This window comes from Falco cherrug, chromosome 3, assembly GCF_023634085.1.
Source record: "Falco cherrug isolate bFalChe1 chromosome 3, bFalChe1.pri, whole genome shotgun sequence".
NCBI lineage: Eukaryota > Metazoa > Chordata > Aves > Falconiformes > Falconidae > Falco > Falco cherrug.
In genome coordinates, this window is record NC_073699.1 from 62,228,823 (window position 1) to 62,252,323 (window position 23,501).

General features: G+C 44.3%; 1 long non-coding RNA gene across 2 annotated transcripts in view; it reads left to right on the top strand.

The window, feature by feature from the left end:
- The first annotated feature begins 1,742 nt into the window (after window positions 1–1,742).
- Window positions 1,743–23,501, top strand: part of LOC129735637 (uncharacterized) — a 31,416-nt gene continuing 9,657 nt past the window's right edge. For both annotated transcript variants that reach the window (XR_008731406.1, XR_008731407.1), the window contains exon 1: window positions 1,743–2,537. This is a non-coding gene — a long non-coding RNA (uncharacterized LOC129735637). The remainder of the gene's footprint in view (window positions 2,538–23,501) is intronic.

Genomic DNA, 23,501 nt, shown 5'->3' on the forward strand with positions numbered 1-23,501 from the left:
TCCCAAAGTTTAATTTGTAATTCTCTTAGAGGTTTTTTGGGGAGTTCTTCTGAAGTGAGGGTGTTACTTGTATTTGAACAAAAACTGATTCTGTTAAGTACATAATATAAATAAGTTTATGTGCTGAATTCGTAGAGAAATGGTGAGGAAGGTGTGGGCATTTGAAGTACTAATGTGAAATTTAAGATGGCTGTGTTCATTGGAGTTAATTAATCTTATTTATCCTTTGTGTCAGATTTTCAAAGTGGTTGTTGTCCATGAGAATGCAAGCTTGTCATTATCCAGATGGATCCAAAGGGGGGGGGTTTGAAAAACAGCTAGCTTTCAGCTTTCCAAAAGCAAGATCTTTACACAATTTAAGGATGTGAACTCTATAACTCTTTAAAGACCTCATGATTGCAGAAAAATCACCTTTTCTACTGTTTTAAAGTCAAACTTGCCTGAGTATTTAGAGGCTGAAGAATCTGGCACTGAAGTTCTTCAGTGTGACAGAAGGCATCCCTCAGATGCTGTGAATAAGCAGCTGTAAAAATGATAAGAACTGGGCTGCTCTTGGAAAAAATAAAACTTGTTTTATCATCTAGGTTTATAAAAAGTAGTGAACTTCTTTGGATGTAGAAAATGGAAAACAAGCCACCCAAACTCCAACAACTAGTGGTGGCAATGAAATTGGAGTCAGTAGATACAACTTTACAGAGCAGGAGGTAGTTTTAGTCTGAGGGGAGGTGTTAATATTGAAGCTGCTGGTCTGTCGAGGCAAGGCAGCATCCCCAGGAGCTGGGCGCATCGCTTCCTGTGCCATGGGACCTGCTGGAGATGATGTGCTGAGTGCTCTGTGTGACCGTGTTCCGAAGGGCTGATGGGTCTTGGTTTCACAGCTGCTGCTGTTGCCCTTCAGCTGTGGGTGCCAGCGCGGATGCGGAGCGGCCGTGCAGCCTGCAGCCTGGAATGGGAGCGAGAGGCAGCCGCAGGGCTGCACGTACATTTGAAGAACATATGGCCCTTGGCTCATCTGCCGAGTCTAATGGGAACAGTGGTAACAAGTGTGGCCTGGCTTCGAGGTGCACGCTGCTGCGATGGTAACGGGTGTGCAACCAGTTTAGGCTGCTCGACAGAAACTTCTGGAATGACAGAAGTCGGCCCTAGCATGCGTGAAGCGAAACTGGGTTGTCATTAGTTGCCCTGTTTTGGGTCGATGCCTTGGTTTTGCGTTGTTTCTAAATCGGGAGAGCCCGCTTCCCCGCTGGCCAGGCGGTGCCGCAGGGCGGGCAGGGCTCCCGGCGGTGGGAGCCTTTGCCCGGGGCTGGGGCGGCTGGCGCGGTCAGGAAGGCTCAGCTGGGGCACTGACTTGGTCAGGAACATGCGCACGGGGCCCTGTTCTTGCTGTTGCTTCTCACGACTTGAAGCACCCGGTGAAGCTGTTGAAGAAGGCAGCCCTGCGGGCCCGGGCCCGGCTGCCGCGCTGTGACCGCCGCGGGGGGCGGGGGGCTCGGCGCTGCCCACGGCCCCGCTCCAGCGGACCCCATCGGCCTGTCGGGTCCGGGCTGGGGAGCCTCCCTGGGCCGGCCGGGCTGCCCGGGGCGCTCCGGGCGGGGGGCGGGGGGCGGCTGCCGGGGGACGCTCCGGGCGGGGGGCGGCCCTGGCTGCCGGAGGTGGTCGCGCCGGCTGTGCCGCTCATGGACGCGGGGCCCGCTGTGCTGCGGGCAGGGGCAAGGGGACCGCTCTGCCGGAGCGTGGCTCTGGCCCTGAGGAAGGAGGCTTAACCCAGGCTGTGGTTTGGGTTTGGGTTTTTTCCCCCAGGATGCCTGGGAATAAATAACAGGTCCACTCCTCCTGCTACTACGCATCTCCTTCTCGCCTACCCCCCCCCCAACTTGGACAAATAGCATTTATTTTTTGCTGCAGTGTTTTATCACATGATAAATGGGCCCACCCCCAGCTGTGATGGATGTGACTAGTTCCCCTTTCTTTCCTCTTCTCTGAGCTGGGCCTGGCTAATCAGGTGATTAAGAGCCAGGTTGCAGAGGCTGGGGGTGTGAAGAGCAGGTGGAACAGCAGCTGGTGTGCAGTATAACTTGTTAACTCGAGGGCCGGCTGATTCTGCTGCAATTGCACCTCTCCTTCCAGCCACAAAATTTTATGAAATGCCTCATGGACAAAATGTGGTGTTAAGGACAGAAATCAACAAGCTGGGGGGGCGGGGGGGGGAAGTGAACTGAAAATGGAAGAAGTGGGGAAGTCAGTCATTGTGCAATGGTATTTTGGCTGATGGAAGAGAAGGCCCCTCCTGGAATTTACCAAAAGGACAGCACTTAAAAAAAAAAAAAAAGAAAAAAAAAAAAAAAAGAAACCAAAAAGCCACTTTCTGCTTCACCCATAGAGGCAGAGCGGGAGGAATGAGGACTGGCATGACTGGCCTTTTCACGCTGGGGAGAGGTTCTGCTGCTGCATGCCATGTGAGACTGTATGAGCGCAGACACATTCTGGGAATCGCATCCTTTGCCTGTCATTAACTGACTGCAATTCAGGAATTAAAGGTAAAAATCTTACACCAGCCAGACAGGGACTTTTTTCTTTTGTATGTTTGTGTGCAGCTGACAACTTTCTAGCCAATGCTTTCTGTGCTGCTCAACAACTGTCCCAAAGTAATTGTGTTAGTAATAATATAGCAGAGAATTCATGAAGTGTAAAGACTTATGGTACCCCATGTGTCATACTGGTGCCAAGTGTTTTATTTAACTGACGACCATCCAGTAATTTTCTGGCTCCCTGTCTTGTGTAAATGTATGATTTTCCAAGCTGAATAGCTGGAGAAAGAATAAGGATTCTCTCAGCTGCACCAGAGCCTGGAGCACAAGCTGGTGTAAGGAGTGAATGGTTAAAGCTGGGTAGACTTGAAGGGCAAGACAGCTGTGTAGCAACACTAAGTGAGCAACATATGTTAAAGCTTTGATAACAGAGATGCAGCAACAGTGGTATATTTAATTTTTTTTCCTTTAAGTAAGATATTATCCTGGTACTTCAGCGGTCTTAACATTTACCCTCCCAAACTTACCAGATACTGCATCTTGCGGGAATTCCTAACAAAAAAAGTTTCTTTGAAACAACAGCATAGAGTTATTTCTACCTGCTTTGAAATAATTCAGACTATTTCTGATGCCAGACGTGAGTTTGGTGACAAGCCCTGCTGCTAAGAAACATTGGAAAGGAGAAGAAAGCACCCTTGTTTTCTGTTGATTCAGACAGAGGGAGGTGTATGTAGAAGGCTTGTGTGTTGGATTTTTTTCCCCTTAGATCTTAATATTCTCTAATATAAGGGTTAGGGGTGTTTTCCTTTGTGGTTCATCCATGTTGGTATGCGATCTGAATTTCAGGGAGCTGTTTTTCTATGTGTGTCATTCTGTAGCTGTTAGGGGGCAAACAATTTCTTGTGGTTGAGATGGGGGCAGGAGGGAAATTGAGAGAGAAAGCATGAATGTGCCTGCACACACTCGTCACTTGTTTGTCTTTGGGTGTATAAGCACAGAACTACTTGTGATGTCTTGGTGGATAGGCTCTCAAATGGCTTCACGTATACATAATTTGCTGCGGTTTTTTGCTTGGAGATGCTACAATGATGTTGGCACAGATGTGAATGCCTCATAGTTGGTTTAGTGCATCCAAACAAAATCTGGTACTGACGTGAGGCCACAGTAGTAAACGCAAGTAGCAGCCTGAATGCATACACGTTATATACTTTTCTCCACTTGCATTTATGACGTGGTAATTTCTGTTTTAGAAGGTCATGGATATCTAAACCATGAAATATTTCAGAAGTAGTGTTTCTTCACAGGACTGAAGTGTAGTAATGGGATAACTTGAAGCTTACTGTAATGGGGTATGCGTTAATTGCTTCAAAGCTTTCAAAGATATTTCTGTTTCAAGGATAAATTTCTATGTATTTGTTTTGCATGAGACAGATACGGAGAAACACTCTGCATCTGTGATCACTCCACTGGACTTTGAAATAGTTTGTTAAAACTGTAGGGGGGAAATTCAGAGTAATTTTTTTGGGGGGTACTTAAGGAATAGTAAAAAAAAAGTTTAGTTAAACTAAATAATAATAAAATAAAGAAAATGAAAAGAAAAGCCTTTGCCTGTTGAGTTTTCCTTGTAGCTGATTACATTGTGGATAATTCTAACTACTGCATGTAGTCTTGGTTTTCTATTATAAAATATATTGGCCACTTTTAAATATAGATATTACAGCTACTAGGACTCTGATCTTTATGGACCAGAAGATGGGAGCTGTTAATTAACAGATTCAATGCGACTGAAGCATAGAGAGACAAGGAGGCAGTGTGTGATGTGGAAAGGAGTGGACTTGGAGAGCAGAAACCAAGGAGGGTTGCAGCCAGTGCAGTACTCATGCCCTCTCGTGATTTCCTAACAATAAGTGTGAAGAAGGGTGACGGGACAACTGGAGACATAATGTGTTGTTTGACAACTAACAGAGAACCTTAACATGAATCACACATCTGATGGCTTGCGTAAGTTACACAAGCCACTCTTTTTGTCAGAGATTTAAAGAGGTTTTGAGCATCATTGACAATTTTGCCACGACACAGTAGGGGAAAGCACTTTTTTTTTATGGTGACCTTTCAGTTAATGCCAAATTTATACTGCTCTGATCTAATGCATTTCTTCAGTGAAGTTTCCAGATGTACAGCAAATGAATAGTGTAATTAAGGGATCCCATTTGCTGTTTGCTGCATTGTTTCCTTTCTTTAGGTGTATGTATTTTGTCTTTGCTGCAGCAGCAGGAGTATTCCTTGAAGGCTTTGCTCTATAGCATTTTCCTTTTTTTTCCCCCCAGTTTGCCCTGAAGGGAAACCAAACCTTTGCTCTGGTGGGCTATTGCAGTAGGTCTTCGCCCTTTTGACCATTTTTTGCTTCATTTTCAGCATCTTACGAAAACCATTGCTTTGCAGTTGACAGAGTGGTGAACTTGGTTTGTGCTCATTGCAGAGAAACAAGTAATAAAATTAATGTACTATAATGGAGCTGGAGCTGATGGAAAGCTCCTGGTCTCTGCCAGCAATCCAGGGAATCCAGGGTGTGCTGTGTTCTGGTGGCAGAAAGGCTGACATTTTGTCACTGTTTTGGGGTTTTACATTTGACCAAATACAAATAAATGGGTGAATGTGACACATCATCATTAGGTTTAGGCCATGTCCATGTTGGGAGTTGTGGTAGATTAAATGAAGGCTTGAAGGTAAAATATGCAAAGTATTCTGCAGTTACTTTCCATTCTGTAGCAGACTTCTAAGGGCTGTCATACATCGCCAAACTCTTTTTCTTTGAGTGTGTAATTCACACTCCTTTGAGTTAACTGTGGTGTGGCTTACTAATACAGCACGTGGCATATGGTACAGAAGTATAGCATTTTAAGACAGTTGGGTTAAATGCAAGTTAATTGCTTAAAATATGAATGCTATGTTTCTTGCCAGTCTTCTAAGTTCTTTCAATGAAGTTATTTGTATCTTTGGCTCTTTTCCCAATTTTCCTAAACATCATCTCTTAGTAGTGTTTAAATATGTTGATATTCCTGATGTTTAAATGAATGGTTGAAAATCTCTGGCGGTGATTTTTCTCTTCAGATGAAGATTTAAGTCACTCATAGACAGCTGTTGTATATTTTTGTTCACCCCGTCCATTTCTAAATTATGTTCACCCCTATGGTTCATTTTATTTAAGGGATGCAACGTTACGTATCAGCTGCATGAGCCAGACTGTGATACTTCATGGCTCTCAAAGTGTTCCAGGCTTTTTTGGATAAATGACTGACAGCCTGTGGACCTTTGGCAATCTCTTATAGCCAGGCTGAGATCAAGTTGTTTGGAGCAGAAGTCTAGGACAATTCTTGATTATAATCTTGTTCCTGCTGGTTGAGCTCTTTAATTTAAAGGTCTCAGTGGTAGGAAGGAGAGGCTGCATGAAGAGCCTAGGACCTGTACATCCCAACTGCACTGAAGTTAAAAAAATCAAAGGGTCAAACTTCTGCAACCAGCAGGAGAGGATGAAACACTGTGGTAGTCTGTGCACAGATCTGTCCACACCTGAGTACACATACCTTCTGTCCACATCCGAGTACACATATCTAAAAAAATCACTTTTAAGAAAGGAGAAGAAATAGCTAAAATAAGAAAATCACTTTTTTTTTTTTTTTATTCAGTGATTTTTTTTAAAAAAGAACGTTATAATGATGGCAGTGTTTGTAGCCAGATTGATGTTGCAGTCACAGAGCTAGGAGCAAACCCTGAAGTCTGGTTCCAGATCTGGGTCAGCAGTTGAATGTCCCTGGAGTTCAGTGTGGGAGATGAGTTGGAAGCCAGCGTTCTCCAAGTGCACGTCAAGCTGAAGCCGTAAACTCTCTCTCCCCTTAATGTACTTGCCTACAGACATTATGCAGCAGATCCTCAGCTGTGTGCAAGGTGCGCTGCCTTGAGGCAGCCAACTGTACCCACGGGCCAAAATTCCTGCAGTGAAGGATTGCAAACTTCTGGCTTTCACCCCTTTCTCCCAGACAGGCCTTCATCGCAGGCAAGGGCTTGACTGAGACTCCTGTATGTGTTTACCAGTCACAGACTCCCTCTCATGCTGGAAAGATAGCTATTTTCTTATATTGTCAGGGTATCTAAGCGCTGGCTCATGCTTGCCGAGGCGCTGAATGGAAAAGAGACAAGTGGACAGGAAGGTTATATAGCTAAGGATGAGCTGGAGGTTGAAACATCTACCATTTGTCAAGGCCATTTAATTCCAGGCAAATTGTCTTTGAGCTTCTTAAACTACACTTGGGGCTTTTTGAGTTACTGAAATGCAGCTGTTCCCAGAGCTGAAGCCATCAACAGCGTAATAGTATGCAGAAACCCCACAGTGCAATAACGTGAAAAATAGCGCTCTCCAAATAATACTACAGGATGGATTTAAAATAGGAATTTGATGCGATTTAGACTAATTGCTGGGCTGATTAGCCTGCAGTCATCTCTTCTGGTTCTGCTCATTGCCTTGGTTCAGAAGTTTGTCAGCTGTTCGCTTCCATCATGAGCATTTATAGTCACATATTGCGGTCATGGCCCTGTTACACCCAGTGATGTTATATTGGCTTGCTGTCCTTGTGTTTGTTACAGAAATTGTCATGTTTCACTCTGTTGGTTTAACAGACTGTTAATTAGGCAGTTTCTAAGCAGTAGTGCCAGGTAGGAATTAATCTGCCAGACGGTAACGTTGCTGTAGTTCTGCAGTTATAGTGAGTGGGTAACATCAGGTCAACAGCATTTGCCTTGTGCATTTAGTGAAAGCAGCACTGAATGATGTGTCCTGGAAAGGTATAAACATATCTGAAGCATTAGAGTTTAGAAATAGTAAAAAAACACCTCTGATCATTATGCATTGAAAGCTGTAGCACAATCTGATACACTGTCTATTACAGTCAGTCCTTAGGTAATTGATGGCATTAAAATACTCCTGAAGACCTGGAGTCTGACATTTTTTTGGCTTCCTCCCCTGCTTGCCTCCTTCCCCTGCCCCTCCTCCTCAAAAAAAACCCAACAACAACAACAACAAAAAAACCCACCTCAAAATACCCCTAACAAACCAACCCCCAAAAAGACAAACCAAAAAAATCCCAACCCCAACTTCAGCTCTGTAACTTATGAGACAGTCTCATAAATTACCATGGTGGGGCTAGTTATCCAACTGCCTGTGACCTGCTGGGTATTTGTTGGAAAAAAAAAAAAGAATTCTAAGAGTTTCATGAATCTTAATTTGAGTGATTCTCCATCTGAAGGTTTGGACTGGATTGATTATTCCCCAGTTTAAAATATTTCCCTCTTCTATTCCAAGTGTAGTAATATTAACCTATTCCTAGGGAACCTGTCACCCAAAATGCAGATTAGCAAAGAGTTGGAGAGAAGAGCTGGCAATTCACCCATAATTTCAAAATGTTATTGGTCTCTGATTACCACTTTAAAGGGAAGCCAGGATCATTTCATGCGTGACTTACTAACCAAGAACAGAGCTAATTTTAACAGAGGACATTAAAAAAAATGTTCAACCAATGCTAGTGTTGATGTTTGTACGCTGAACTGCATATAACTGGAGTTGGGACTCTGAAAACTGTCTTGTTCCTTTATTTCTCAAAAGGAGAACATGTTCCGCAAACACATTTTGGGATATCTTTTGTCCTTTGTGATGAGTTTTGATATTCATACAGGCCTCGTGTCATCAGTACCAAGCTGGATAGGTGAAGTCTTGCTGAGAATGGTCAGTACTGTCTTGTGCCTTTGAGAGGGGCAAGTTGCTTGATGATGGGGAGGCAGCATAACATCAGCTCTGCACTAATATTGAGGCAGATCTCCACTGTACTGCAGCATTCCTGACACCACCGTCCTTGAGGGGGTGAAGACAGGAGCTGTTCAGCTGTCACCTGCTTGTGTCCACAAGAAATCTGCAGACCTTCAGGGTTTCTTTAATCCAGCTTAAAGGATAGCGGTGGGTCTCCTGTGTTCCTGAGGTTTGAAGAGACCCACAGACTCTTAGGACTGTGTGGGAGCTGCCATGTGTATGAGGATGGGAGTGTAAGCTGTGAAACATGTGATGTTCATGGAGCTGCTTCGAGTTTGTGTTTGAGAGTCTCTGGCTCATGTAAGCCATCTGAATTGTTTGTTTTCAGTATGTCCGTTTAAGAAAAGTTAGAAAATACACACACATCATTGTCCCAAGATCAGAATTATCTGTGAACCTGCAGCCCAAAGCCGTACAGCACAGGAGACCCAACCTATACCTCATAACCCACATAACAGGAAGGATGCCTGTCAGCAATAGTCTTGCCTCTGTCTTTACTTTTATCCTAGTTCATTTAGTTGCCGAGAGGCATGCATTTATGATGTTTTAAATGTTTTAAACTGGGAGTGATGGTGGAGAAGCAGTCCAGCCAAAATGAGGACAGTGCAGCTAGGGACACTGAGTCTCCTGCAGATTTGCTCCCTTGAGGTGGGAGGGGTACCATGCATTTTAATGCAACTATTTCCTCAGGTAAAGCTACCTTGTGCAGATAAGTGGCAGAAGGATGTCATCTTCCAAATGACCAGCAGAAATGGGGAGATGATGTTCTGGTGGATTCTCTTGATTTAAAATGTGACCTCATGGGACTGAACGGTCCTTTTCTTTTGCTCGCCCACTTCATGTCACCTCTCTCCAGCCCGTGGAAGGAGATACAGCACTGAAATCAAGACAGGGTATTTTGAGAAACTATGCTCCTCATATGGGGCAGCTGAAGAAGTCTAGCATCTGATAGTAATTGATTAGTAAATTAAATTTTAACAACCTAGAGGCTGCATGCAGTCCAGCCCTGCTCCCCTAATATAAATCATTCAGATTTGCAAATACGAAACACATGTTTTCTGCCTGACCTTGTCTTATATGGAGCAGTGGAGATTGCAAACACAGATGCTCAGGTTTGTCTGCTTTCTTGGCCGCGGAGGCCACAAATGGCAGCTTCGCTCTCGGAGCACACGTTACGTAGATGTTGCTTCGCGAACTGGAGTACAGATATGGCAACAGGCAATGAGGCTGGGCTGGATCCTGTTCAGAAAGCTTTGCTCCCTTTAGGCCTTGTTCACCTAGGGTGGGACCGTGACCTCCGTTCCCTTGCCCAGGAGGGGGGAGGATGCCAGCTACCCCCACAACATGGCTGACAGCAGAAGGCAGTCTGTCACCCACCATCTCTGCCTGCAGCAAAGTGCAGGTTTTGCCCGTTTCTTCGCTGGTCTGGCTTAAACCCAACAGCCTAGGAGCACTCTGGCTCGACTAGTCCCTGATGGCTTTCCCAAGCTTGTTCCCTGTAGCTACCAGCTCCCACACCGACTTGGGCACTGCCAGTGCTGCTTACCCCTTTCCCAGACGTGTTTAATGCACCTGCAAAGTCAGTTTTCCTCTGCAGGGCCAAAGCCCAGGTGCTGTTACCCCTCCTGGAGGGAGCCGGGGCGCTCTGCATGCTCTTTCATCCCCCTTTCTCATCGGAAGGGCATGTCCCAGTCTGACACCTAATTTTTAGCACTGCTATTCCGGAGCTGAAGCGGAGACTGCATGTTTAAAGCCTCAGATCTGCTCTGACTGCAGTCAGTGGGAATTTTCCTACGTAGGTGCTAAGTATTATTCAGTGTAAGCAAAACTTGGCCTGTTAGTTTTAACTTTATTTTCCATTATAAATCAAATCCTTTCTCTAATTTTTGCCTGAAATCTTTCCTCCTACAGAGGAATTTGCTGTAGCTATAATGTTGCCATGAAGTATTCCAGCCACGAGAGCCTGAAAATAATTTTCTTTCTTTCTAGAAGTCATGTTTCTTAGGAAATCTGACTTGGTTTCAGACCTCTGAATGTGATTTATTGATGTATTTCGACCTAGAGACTACTGTTGTTGGGAAAGCAAATGGATTTGGTCCCGAGTCCAGCAGCCTTCTAGGCTGAGGGGTTAGAAGAGCATTTAATGCTCTCTCTAGCATCACGTGCCCTGGTGAAGGTACATGCTTAACATCCATGTGTTGTTGCTGTCCAGGGCTTAATAGGACAGGGTGAAAAATCTAGGTCCTGAGCTCAGACCGGTTTATGGTAAAACAAATCAAGCCCTGACTTCAGGGGGAGCTGGGAGCGCCTTCCTCAAGGGTGTCACAGCACGAGGCAGGGGCACTGTGGGACCTTCCATCAAGGAAAGGGCAGCGGACCTCCCCATCCTCAGTCACGTTGTCCCATCAGTGTGTTGGTGATCTGTAACACCCTGTGCTGGAGTCCAGGAGAGGAAATAGAGGCAGTGGGGATGAAGGAAGCAAGAACTAGAGAAATGAAAATGTGCAGAGGCCAAAGGCTGGAGCTGGAGCATCATTTCAGCCTTTTGCTTTGAGGTGATGATATTCTCAAATAACTGTAGGTGTTGCCTCCTGTCCACACCTGTGAGTGGGATAGGGTGGTAAGGGTGCATCAGTGGGATGAAACAGTCAGTACCAAGGTTCTAGCACTGATATCATGTGTGGTTTGGGTTTTGCAGTGACCTAGCTCTAGCCTGGCCCTGTGGATCTTCTGTACTTCTCCATGGTCAACACTGTCACAGCTCCTGCCCAGAGAGAAAAGGGCTGAAGGCAAAAGAGGTCTGATCCCAGGGACTGAACTGCCCATAAGTGGTCCTAGCACATTAAATGTGTACCTGCAGTCTGCATTAGCTTCATACAACAAGGATTCAGTTCATGTGCTACAAACCCACCCCGTAATGCACACTGGAGTTTGGTAAGAGGGAGGTGCTGTCCTCAGTCCTGTGCTTCAGATCCAAGTTACAATGCTAATGCTGTGGACACACCAGTAACAGGAAAAATAGATATTTAAATTTTACTGCAAAGAGGAGTCCCAGGAGAGCCCTGTGATCTCTTCACACTTAAAAAAACTCAAGAAGATTTTGTTCTGAAAGTGTTTCATAGCCATATAGTATCTGGAGAATTGCTTTGAGGTGGGAGGGAATCCTTTAAAGCACTTTGGTTTGGTTGCATGAAAGAGTTTACTCATGTGAGTGCAGTACAGTGCACAGTTAAGCATTGCTTTGAATGTTCACAGATCACCTTAAATCTTAGTTACATTACTGATCTTTAAATCTTACTGATTACATGAGGCATGTGAAGCTGCCTTTGTGCAGACGGCTGTCAGCAGGCTTATGCTTTTTCATTGCCTTCTTCCTTATACAGGATGTTCAGCATCTTTTGTGTGTGTAGCAATGACTTTTTAGTTATTATTATTTTTAATTATTTATTGTTATCTTTAAAGGCTGGAGCTCTGATTTCCAAGCTGATGGAGCCCTTACCAAAGTTAAATGAGACTTTGGAGTAGTCAAGTATATGCTGAAGGTAGAAGTTAAGTTTTTACCTACTGAAAGTTTTTATTGTAAATTTTTTAACATAACATCCCTGTATCAGCCACTTAATGAGTGGTATGTGCTAATATTTGTTAATATAATTTGTAATGGAGGAAGCCCTTTCCTACTTATTGTTGGAACATCTTCAGAGTATGCAGTCATTTCTATTAGAGGGCCACAGTGCATGTAGATACTAATTATATGTAGGAAGCTGAACTGATGTAATTTATTCTCCAGAGAAACTGGCTTATATTATTTAAGACTGATTTTTATCACTTGTTTTAGGCTTTTAAACCTGAAGATGTTAGTCATTAATGCCTACTGGTGTGAAAACTAAAAGCTAATGTTTCTACATGAATTGCTTTTGGATGACAACTTTGTGCATTTCAGTATCATTTAAATGTGTGTGTTGTTACTGTCTGGATGTGGTTTGTAGTTCTGCATTAAAGTAGTAACACTGAGGGGATATTTTGGTTTGTTTTTCTGTTTTCCTCTGAGGGAAGAAGTGTTAACAGCAGTCCTGCTTATAATATGACCAAGAACATGGCAGAGCGCTCTAATGAAGTTCCCATTTGCAGTGATGTTTGCAAGCAAGTGGTCTTTTATCCTATATTGTGTATAGCCACCAGGCTCATGAGAACAGACTTGTAATCCATCAGTTCCAAGCTGTTCCACAGCCACTGTTGCACAGGCTGGCTTTGTTGCCTTGCTTCAACTGACTTCTTTTAATCTAAGCATTATATTTTATTCAGCAAGCAATTCCTTTCTTGCAGCTGCAGTGCCTCCTGTTAAACCTGAGGCCAGCTGGAAAGCTGGCTGTTGTGCTTGCTTGGTCCAAGACTGTGCTGAGCTTGTCTGGGTCTTGTGAAGGTGTTGTGGCTCTCTCCAGCTGGATCATAGTGGGGCTTGAACCATCCTGGGGAGAGGGCATGTTGCCTTGCATGGCACAGTTGAGTAGCTGCTTATGTGCCCTAACTGCCAGGGAAGAAGGGGAACAAATCTGTCGCGGGTATGATGGGAGATTTTTGAACTTTGCCTTTGTGCAGAGTCCTTGTTACTGCTTTGTGGCTACCAGAAACTGTGGGACTGGAGACTCCAAGCAGAGATGGCTATGGGGACTCTAGGCAGGCTTGTGGAATTGCCCCTGGAGACTGAAACTTTCACGTGAAGAATGAGTGGTAACATGTGTCTCTGTGATGTTTACAACTTTTGGAAAAGGCAGCAAATGTGGGACGCTGTCAGCTTGCAGTCTTTCCGTGCAGTACCTGTACCTTGCTGCGCTGGTCTGGGTGGAACCAACTGCCTTGCACTGCTGTCTTGAATCACTGGAGCAGGAGGACTGCTCTAAATTGCTCATCTTTGGGATTCACCTAATAAAAGAGACCAGCTACCAAGTATCAACTCAGCCCATCCTCTATATTCTTCAATATTCCCTAATCAATCTCTCTTGAGGAAACATCAAAGATTTTCCTTTTTCATCACAAATGACTTGAAGTTCTGCTTTTGCTGAACAAAAAATAATAATCATGCTATAAACCTGCCAATGTAACGAAGCTATACACCACATATATGCAATATGTGTGAAGTTATGTAATATATACAATTATATGCATTACATTAGCAGATATAGCAATTATTTAATGCAGCGTTACTCAAATATGCCACAGGGTGCCACACTGTGCATATGACTAAGCTATAAAAGTGTTTTCCCAAGCTATGCTATACACAGCTGTGAATCTCTGTGTTCTTGCCTGGTGGCTGTCCTGGTTTCGGCTGGGATAATTTTCTTCTCAGTAGCTGGTACAATGCTGTGTTTTGAATTTAGAATGAGAATAATGTTGATAGCACACTGGTATTTTTTACTTGTTGCTAGTATTGTTTATACTCAGTCAAGGACTTTTCAGTTTCTCAGGCCCTGCCAGCAGAAGGGCTGGAGGGGCACAAGAAATTGGGAGGCGACACAGCCAGGGTGCCTGACCCGAACTAGCCAAAGGGATATCCCATACCATAGAATGTCATGCTCAGCATATCAAGGTGGGGGAAGAAGGAGGAAAAGGGGAATGTTCAGACTGATGGTGTCGTCCCAAGTAATCGTTAGGTGTTGATGGTGCCCTGCTTTCCTGGAGGTGGCTGAACACCTGGCTGCCGATGGGCAGTGGTGAATGAATTCCTTGTTTTGCTTTGCTTCTGTGCGTGGCTTTTGCTTTACCAATTAAACTGTCTTTATCTCAACCCATGGGTTTTCTTACTTTTCCCATTCTCTCCCCCATCCCACTGTTGGGGGAGTGAGTGAGTGGCTGTGTGTGGGGCCTAGTCACTGGCTGGGGTTAAACCATGGCAGTGGCTACATGCAGTATCTAACGGGAGAGACTGCATAGATTCAGACTTTGCTACAAATGAGAAGATATGGAGGGGGACTTCACCTCTGCAGGCTACCATACTGTTGACTTTCTTCTTAATTAAGGCTGCTGTTAACACTTCTTCCCTAAGAAGTGAGATGAGCTTCCCTCCTCACCCCTGCATTTTATCTGATAGCACAAAGTTCCTACAACAATTCTCATGGTGTTCCTCTTTAAGAACCTTGAGGCCAGCAAGTTCCTTATGGCCACGGCTGAGCTGGGACCAGCCATCCTGCTGTGACAGCAGCAAATTCAGCTAGCCACCCAAAGCAATTCTCTTTCTGTCATATAATTATTCATATACCTAAAACTATATGTATTTTTCCCTTTTTATTCCATTTTCTGGGGCATTTTATTTAATGTAAGTACAATTATCTGAAACTTCTCCAAGTGTAAACTGGGGAGTCCCTGGGAGAGGGCTTGAAGTCCTCCAAGCTCATAAGACCTGCAGATTTTAGGGAGCTGTTGCACCCAGTTTTTCAGTGTGGATTTCTTTGCCAGATCAAGTCTGAAACAGATCAGAGACCATTGTGCTGAAAGTTGAAGAAGGCTTGAATGCTAAGGAAAATACAACAGCTGCTGGAATGTGCAAAAGTGGGGTCAAAGCTAAGCATGAGTGAGGAGAGAGATCCAAAAAATAGAAGTTCATGGGCTGTGCTCACTGAAATTATATCAATTACCAGACTGTACAATGTAATTTCTTCAGATAAGCTTGTGTATAGGACATCAAAAGCTAAGTCTGTTTATAACCTTGTCAAATCTACATGCAATCATTGCCTTTCAGGTACTGGTTTGTGCCATTGCCTTCTGGTCCTAGCTGATAGTGGGACTCCATCCTTTCTTTGCCATCCCTTTTGTGTGTGCATCCCTCTAGTGCTCCTGTTGATTTGTGTATTTCAGAGAAAGATCTGGCTGGTGCTTGAATCACTTTCCTCCTGTTTTCATTACAAGATGATGCCAGCCACTTCATACAGGCATTGGGCTGCAGTCAGCTTTAATTAGGACTAGCTCTACTGTTTCACATTCACATAAGTCTTACTGATCTGGTTTATCTTAGAGCATGGCAGCTGCAAATAAAGTATTTGCTAGCGGTGAGCACAGAGACTGAACCATACAAGCTTGTCGGCTCTGGAAGTAAGTCTGAAAGTTAAATATGCCAGGAGAATGGACAACTCTCTCTACTAAGCCAGGAAAAATGATGGGCCAAAAAGGACATCTGGGCTTCTCAGTTGCAGCCTTTTTGTTAAGCTTCTGGAAATCCTGGGAGTGGGTTCCAGCTCAGCTGGATGATCTCTGGGATCCAATTAAAAATAAACAAACACACCATCCAGCAATGTCTACTTTCCCTGCTGCCAGGTCATTCCTCTTTTGGGCAGTTACCTATCTCTGTCTCCAGGATGCTGAAGAAGCATCCACTTTCCCCCTGCTTATTGCAATACAATCCATAAATGATTACGTTGCCCTCTCTAAATTACATTTAATTCTTCTATCAAGGTTACTTCAAAAGAATTAGCACGCACAAGTAATATCTATATCCCCTGTTTTCCCTCTGCTTTCCTGTAAGATCTCCTGCTCGTTCAGTTGTGAAGGTTGATCTCTGGGGGTTTGGAGAGGCTGTGTCTGTTTCCCAGCGAGAGCCAGGCAGCTTGACCTAAGCAGGATCTGCTTGCTTTGTCATTTTACCTTGTCATTTTACTTGTAATTCAGCAGATAGGAGGTCACTTCTGCCTTACATTACTGAAGAACCAGAGCAAAAGGGAAGTGTTTTGCATGACTCACATAACCCAAAATTTCTGTAAACTTTATTTTCTGTGTTGCATTTGTCTCGTGCAATGAAATTGCTGCTTTCCTGGTGCAATTTCTTCATCCCACTGGTGCGATTTCTTTATCCCACTGGTGCAAAGCTGTAAAGACAATTTAACTTTCTACAACTATGGCTCAGCCACAGCTGCAACACATGGTATTTATAATCCTACCACTCGATTAGGTGCTGAATGGTGTCTGGAGAAGCATATGTGATAATTCAGTTAACTTGAGTGGCTCTGTTTGAAAAAAGATAAAAAACCTAACTAAATGAAAGAAAAACCCTGAGAATTTATGTCATGGACCTGCTCCCTAAAACCCACTTCTGTTCTGGGGCTTGCATCTTTGTTAGGCACTTTAAGTAAGCAAGCTTCACACTTTTAAACAATATGTTGAGGGCCAGTGCCATAAAAACCTCCAAAGACTTTTTTAGGAGTCTTAATCTTGCTATTAACAAGCACTACCGATACTGAAGATGTGAAGAAAGAAGGCAGTTCTTGATAAGCCATGCAATTATGTTGGCTAGGCAATTATATTTCATTCAACCTCCATAAAATTCAGTGTCTATTCCGAGGGGTTCATGTGTTTCTTGTAGTAATGCTGCGTCTCTCATGTTGGCTAAACGTTCAGACAAGTATCATGCCAGGCCCAGAAGGGCCGATGCTTTGTGGTGCCATGGCAGTACCAAGGGATGGCTGGAGGGTGGAGGAGCCTCCTGAAGAAAGCGCCAGGCAGCTGCTGTCCTGCCAGCCTCGCCGCCTCCCTGCTCTTCCGCCCACGCCGTCATGTCTAGACTGCCGCCCTGCACGGGGCAAGGACTCTGAGCTCAGCCCTTTCAAGTCAAGGAAAGCTCCTGTCAAGGGAATTTTGCCTCGGAGATGAATGTGGGTTTAAGCATCCAGTGGGTTTATACGCAGTTTGTATCACTGGGCCCTCCGTGCCTGCATTTCACCAGCTCGGGGCCCCGCGCGGGTCTGTGCTTTGGGACATTCTTGCTGCTGGCTGGCAGCTGGACAACTTGTGTCTCACGAAGAAATTTCTCTGTGATTTCAGAACCGCTTTTGTTCTGACCCAGGGTGAGACGCACAGCTCCAACGAGTTTTATGGGACAGGAATGCCATAAAAAGTTGAAAGCCAAAAATAACTTCCCCCCCCCCCCCCTCCCTCTTTTCACCTCCTACCCTCCAAGCCAATATTCACTCAGGGCATGGAAAGGAAGGGAGAGGCATGCAAAGACTGTCAGAAAGAGCAGTGGCTGTAAAGCTTTGGGGGAATGGGCTGCAGCATCTGGTTTGGTCGCTGAGTTCTGAAGAATTTCATCAGTAATAAAGCTTAACCCAAATGTTGTTTTTGACAGAACTCTAACTCCTGTTGAAAACCACTCTCGGCCATTTTATCAGCTCTAATCAGCACCTGGACAGATTTAAGAAGTAACAGCTATATCCTAAATGCAACCAGCACTCTCTGCAGTAATAAAGTTTGAAGGAGTAATACTTCCCCAGGAGATGGAGCAAGAAGATAGTGTGTTGCAGATGTCTTTAAAAACAGTCTGGTGTGCTCAGGGAAAGAGAAATTAAGTAGAATAGTTTCACAGCAAGATGCTGGACTCGGAGAACCACCAGAGCACAAAGTGGGACCCAGAAGCAAGGACTGTAGGACCACAGTTTGGGTTGGGAGGGACCTCTGGAGGTCCCAGGGGCAACCCCTCTCCAGACAGGACCAGGCTTACAGCTCCATCAGCTTGCTTGGGACTGTCTGGCTGAGCCTTGGCTGTTCCTAAGGAGGGAGATTCCACAAGTTTTTTTGCATCCCTTAGGGTAAAAAATATATATATATATAAAAAAAATTCTCGTATCTGATGGGGATCTCTTGTGTTGCAACTTGTGTCTGATGCCTCTTGTCCTGTCATGGCACACCTTGGAGAAGAGTCTGGCTCCATCCTCTCTACAGCCACTTATTAGGTAGTTGAAGATGCAGGTAGCTCTCCCTTTAACCATCCCAGGTCTCTCTGCCTATTCTTACTTGTTTCCTAACACTGCTAAATGTTTTTTATTGCTTCCAGAGACTAAATCTGGGGTCAGGAAACAGCATTAAATGTAGGTTTTCCCCACAAGCTGGATCCCAGTGAGCAGCCTGAGGAGTGCCAGAAAGTCGAAGGATGGTGTGTGGGAGGAGGGGTATTATGGGGAGAGGGGAAACTCCTGTTTTAGGCCTTTGGATTGATCAGCATAAACTTTTCCTATAGCATGGAATTGAATGGCAGTAAATCTTGATAGTAACCATCTGGAAACTTTTGTTAGTGATCACTAATAGAAGGGGTCAGCTTTTATGGTTTATAATGCTCTTAAGGGGTGCAGTACAGCCATGTCTTACAGAGTTTCCCTCCCTCCCTGTTGTGGATGTTTCTCAGGAAGTGTGCATGATGGAGGACAAGGTGTGATGGTGTTCCAGTAGAAACAGCCTACTGAGTGACTACAGTGGCTCAATGTGGCTTTTGATCCCTTTTTTAGCAGTTTCTCTGCAACTGTCATCATTGCAGAAGGTGGGCTTGTGGCGAGGAGATGGGCTTGTGCAACAGGTTAAACTCCACTTGTCTGCGGGTTGGTAACTCTTAGTGAGAGAGGATGGAACTCCAGGGGTATTTTCCAGAATCAGAAATAATCAGATGCTTGCACCATGGTTCAGAGTTCAGTTCTATTCCACAGTCTGAAAGAGTCTACTTAAAAAAAAAAAATAAATAAAAAAAAATCTTGAGTTGTACTGCTCGAGACATCTGAACCACTTCTCTTGTGGTTTTATATGAAAGAGGGATATATGTTACAGTTGCTTTGGGAATCCATACTTCAGACTCTTTGACTTCTGTGAGTCTAATTTCTCAATCTGACTATTCCATTAAACATATAAATTGAATGAGGCTATAAACACCTGCAAGTAAATGTCTTAATTGTTATGTCAACAACATAAGCATGTATGGATGGTTTTTTAAATGGCATGAAGGACCAAATCTTCCACCAAATATCTTGGAATCTAACTACACAAATGAAAAACTTCTTGCCAAGTCTTGCTTAAATGTAGCACACTTACTTTTATTACAAAAAGAGAGAACTGAATTGCCAAGGTTTATTTTTCCTTCTTTAAGTGATGTCATTAAACTATACCGACAGGGGTGGTAGGAGCAGGGGAACCCTTGTCCCCACTCTGCAGCCCGTCTCTGGTAGCGTCTGCCTGTCTGAAAGTCAAGAGCACCTGGACACTGGTCTGCTCTCCGTCAGCCTCGGTGCCCTTGTGTCGGTGATGCTGGCTGCCACAGCAAAGCTATACACCACGCTTTCATCCATAGCGTGGTAGGGTTAAGAAAGGACAGGTGCAGCGCAGAGTCCTTGTCAGCTACGTGTATGTGCAGCTGCATTTGTTACCTCAAATAGTCATCCCCCATCTCACCTTCTCTAAAGCTCTTGCTCCTCCAGTTTCCTCTTTACTGTGGCCTCTTTTTTGTGGGGTTTATATGAGTTAGGGGTTATACCTGCAAAAATATGGCTGTTTTCATCTGTTGATTGAATTCAACTACAGTCCATGGGAAACAGGTTTCTGAAAGTCATAAACTAGAGTGTTGGCTCAGGCTGACTCACAGTGTCTGAATCTTGGTGAAATGCAGCCAAATCGTGCTGTTGATTAGGAACAACAGTCCTTGATCTATTTTGATCTGTCTTGATGGGTTTCATGAGCACAGGTTGGGAAAACTGATGAAGGGAAAAAAAAAAAAAGGCAAAAAAAAAAAAAGCTTCAGTTCATAGTCAGCAGCAAGATGCAGTGTACTGAGAGCTGGCTAGACTCTCTGCTTTGTGGACTTTCCAGATGAATTTGTAATAGCAAAGAGGAATGTTTTTGGAAATAGGTATTGCCAGCTGAAACAGAAAACACATTTCTGTAAACACCAGTGGTTGCATTTGATTTTTTTCTCAGAATTAAACTTGATATTTTTTCTTTAACAGTCCCTCATCGCTGGTCACCCTTGCATCATTTTTCCGTATTACCTGTTGCCATAGTATCCAAGTAATGATGCCAGCATGATTTGAGATGAGTGAAACTGCACGTTGCTGTGTGTTTACCTTTAACTTGGACAATGAGAACGTAATGGAAAGCTGCACCAGATGTCTAAAACTAGCAGGACTGAGAACTGTATTTGGGTGAGGGTATTCACATGCACAACTTTAGGTCTATCCTTTAGCTCCCTCGTTAAACAGTTGGGCTCCTTGTGGGGTCAGTGGAGAGGGATGCCCCAGTTCAGAGCATGCACAAGCTGGCAACCTGCTTTGCCCTCAGCATGAACATAGGTGTTAAATCACTGTTCTTTCCTCAGCATATATTTGAGTGGGGTGTTGGTGGTTTTTTTTTTTGTTTGTTTTTTTGTTTGTTTGGCTTTTTTGGTTTTGTTGGTTTGTTTTTTGCCTTGTTTTCATAGCCTTACTAGATCTTTTTGTGCTAAATGAAGAAAAAAAAAAGTGTGGCTTTATAGAACATATTTAATAACTTTGTTTTCTTCTCTGAATGCTTTATCTTACTGTTGTTCTTGTGCATATTCTGCCTTGGAGGTGATCCATATTTCTTAAAATACTTTTCCCTGAGAGCAAACACATAGCCTGCATGCACGTTGAGGGATGGAAGGTGGTTTGTCTTTGTGGCCTCTAGGGATGTGCAGAGGAGACAAAAAGGCTCCTTTTCATTTTGTCCTCGGGGTAGTTTGTTCCCTTGTGCCAGAGACATGGGATGTCACTGATGGACTTCCCCATCTGTTGCTACATGTAGTTATGATCTGTGCTGCTGCCAAATGACAAAAGCTTTTCTTCAATGAGTGACTGGCAGAATATGTGTGTGTGTGTGTGTTAATTCCTCTGCCTGTTTCATTGCATTTATTCAGTTCCTGACCTGCAAGGCAGAAAAGCTCTTCCCTGAGTCACTAAACCCTAGAATAGGTTACTCTTTCAGATTGGTTAGGTACTCAGCCTGCTCCTCCAAATCCATTCATCCTTTTCCCCATAGCTCATACTCTTGTAGTTGGGAGTGAAGGAAACCTCAGCGTGCTGTGCTGAGCTGCAAGGAAATGCTCCGATGTATTTGCTCAGAGGCAGCTGGCTGGGAAGATGCCCTCTTCACTGCTCTGCATGGCTTCAGTTCATGTCAAGGAGCTTAAGCTCAGTGCCTAGCCACAGGAAAAAAAGAGGACTGTACCTTAGATTGTAGGAGTTGAAATTGGCTTCCCCAGGCTACAGCCAGGACAGTCAGTTCAGAGGTAATTCCTACAGAGCTCAGCAGAAGGTGGCACCCTCTCTTTGGGGTTGACCACTTTGGCTGGTGCCTGCAGCCTCTGCCCAGGACACCCTGTCTAAGTGCTCAGCGCAGGGAGCACCTCCCTAGATGTCTTTGGGAGGAGAGCCAGGGCCATCCACATCTATGCTTGGTCAGCTGAGAAGGGAAAGGGTGGCTGGGTGCTGCAGCACAGCAGACTCAGCGTCTGTCAGAAACCCTGACAAAGACCAGTGCCCTTCCTGTCATTTGGACTCTGACCAAGACCACCAACATTTTTGTAATTTTTTTTTTTTTTTTTCAGCTGAAAGTAGTTGAAGTAGCTACATAAATCCCACAGCCCTGGAGGATTGGCTGTGGAGTCTGTCTAGGCAGAACAAGCAGAAGAAATATTACTTCATCAACAAAGTACTAAGGATATGTTTTGAATCCACACATCATGAGCTAATTACCAGATGGGCTGAGTACTGCAAAAGAAATAGCTCAGATAGATAAACATCAAAAAGGATGATTCAAAAAGCCATCTGAAATGCATTTTGTCTCCTTGCTCACATAAATGACCTTCAGTCATTTGGTTTTGCATCGCTGTACTTTTTGCTCTGTTCGATTTCCTCATTTTTTTCACAATATCTTTTACTAGGGCTGGAGTATAACAGCACCATTTCAAAGGAGAACCTTTGCTCCGTGTCTCCCGGTGCCTTATCCTACTCTAGGAGTGGGAGCCTGCCTGTGCCAGGGATGCCTGGGGCTGGAGATGGGCTGGAGCCACTGGGGAGGAGGCTGGGCTTGCTGGTGCTGGGACTCTGCAGCGGGGCCCTGGCAGCTGTGAACTCATGCAGATTTTCAAGGGGCAGTGAAGAGGATCTGAGAGCTGGCACATGTGAAACTCAAAGACAAGGGACAGGGAGCCCAGCAGCAAAAGCCACATTGTTCTCATTAGGCACAAAGAAGAGAGCAAGCAGAGTCAAGCCATGCAAAAGTGACATTTTTTGTCCTTTAGGTGCTCCTTTGAAGCAGACTTAGTATACTTTATTTGGCCTGCAAAACAATTGGTAGATAGAAGCATTCCTTGAATCTTTTTTCTCATCTAACTATTTCTTCCTTAATCTGTTTTATTTTTTTTCCCCCTTTCCCTTTGAATAACAAGGCCAAAACCAGTTTCATCTGTATTTCTGCTCATCTCTAAAGTCATCAGCAGTGAGCACCATGTTTGTGTTCAGCTGACAGTGAGCTGTGGACTAAAAATAAAAACAAATGAAAGCATTTTGCATATCCCATCTGCCTTTCTACAGGCCAGGTAACATGGTGGTGTACCAAGCTTAGAGTATCTGGAGCTCATCCTTATTTTGTGACACTTTTTGAGGGCAAGTATTTTGGACCTTTAGAAGGGTAGAATCCTTCACCTTTGAAAAGGAGGAAGGCACTGTCCAGTTTTTGTCCTAACCTTCCATGTGCTTCCTTTTGAAACACAATGAGCTTTACAACTTGTCTTCTTTTTTCTCTCTCTGATCCCCCCTTCTCTCTCCTTCCCACCTCTCCTCAGTGTTGGTTAAAATGGAGAATTTTAATAGCTGGGTGAATATGTAGTTAATACACTGCCTTGACCTCCAAAGCTTAGCCTCAACAATGTATTTTGAGATCTCAGCTGAAAAGGTTCATTAATATTTTACTGCATTACCTCACTCTTGCTGCCACAACATTAAAAATGTGCTTTCCCTGAATGTTTGTTACAGGAGTCTGATGGTCACATCATCATGAGCTGTCTGTGCCTGCCGGCAGCTCCCTCTTCTGCATGGGCTGCAGGAGCCAGCAGCTTGAAAAATTAATGAGAAGTAATACAGCAGTCCTGTGTGGCTGAAAAAGAAGACACACATACACATGCACAGATGCACAATGTCCATGTATGTGTGTGTTTGATGTACATGCTGCTGCCTCTTGAATGTACAAGACCAGATGCTGAAGTTGCATAGTAGGTGTCAGCAGGCATCCAGCAATGCAGCAACGTGCACCCCAGCACAGCTGGGCTGCCTCAGGCCCTGTGAAAGTGTAAAAATCCTCAC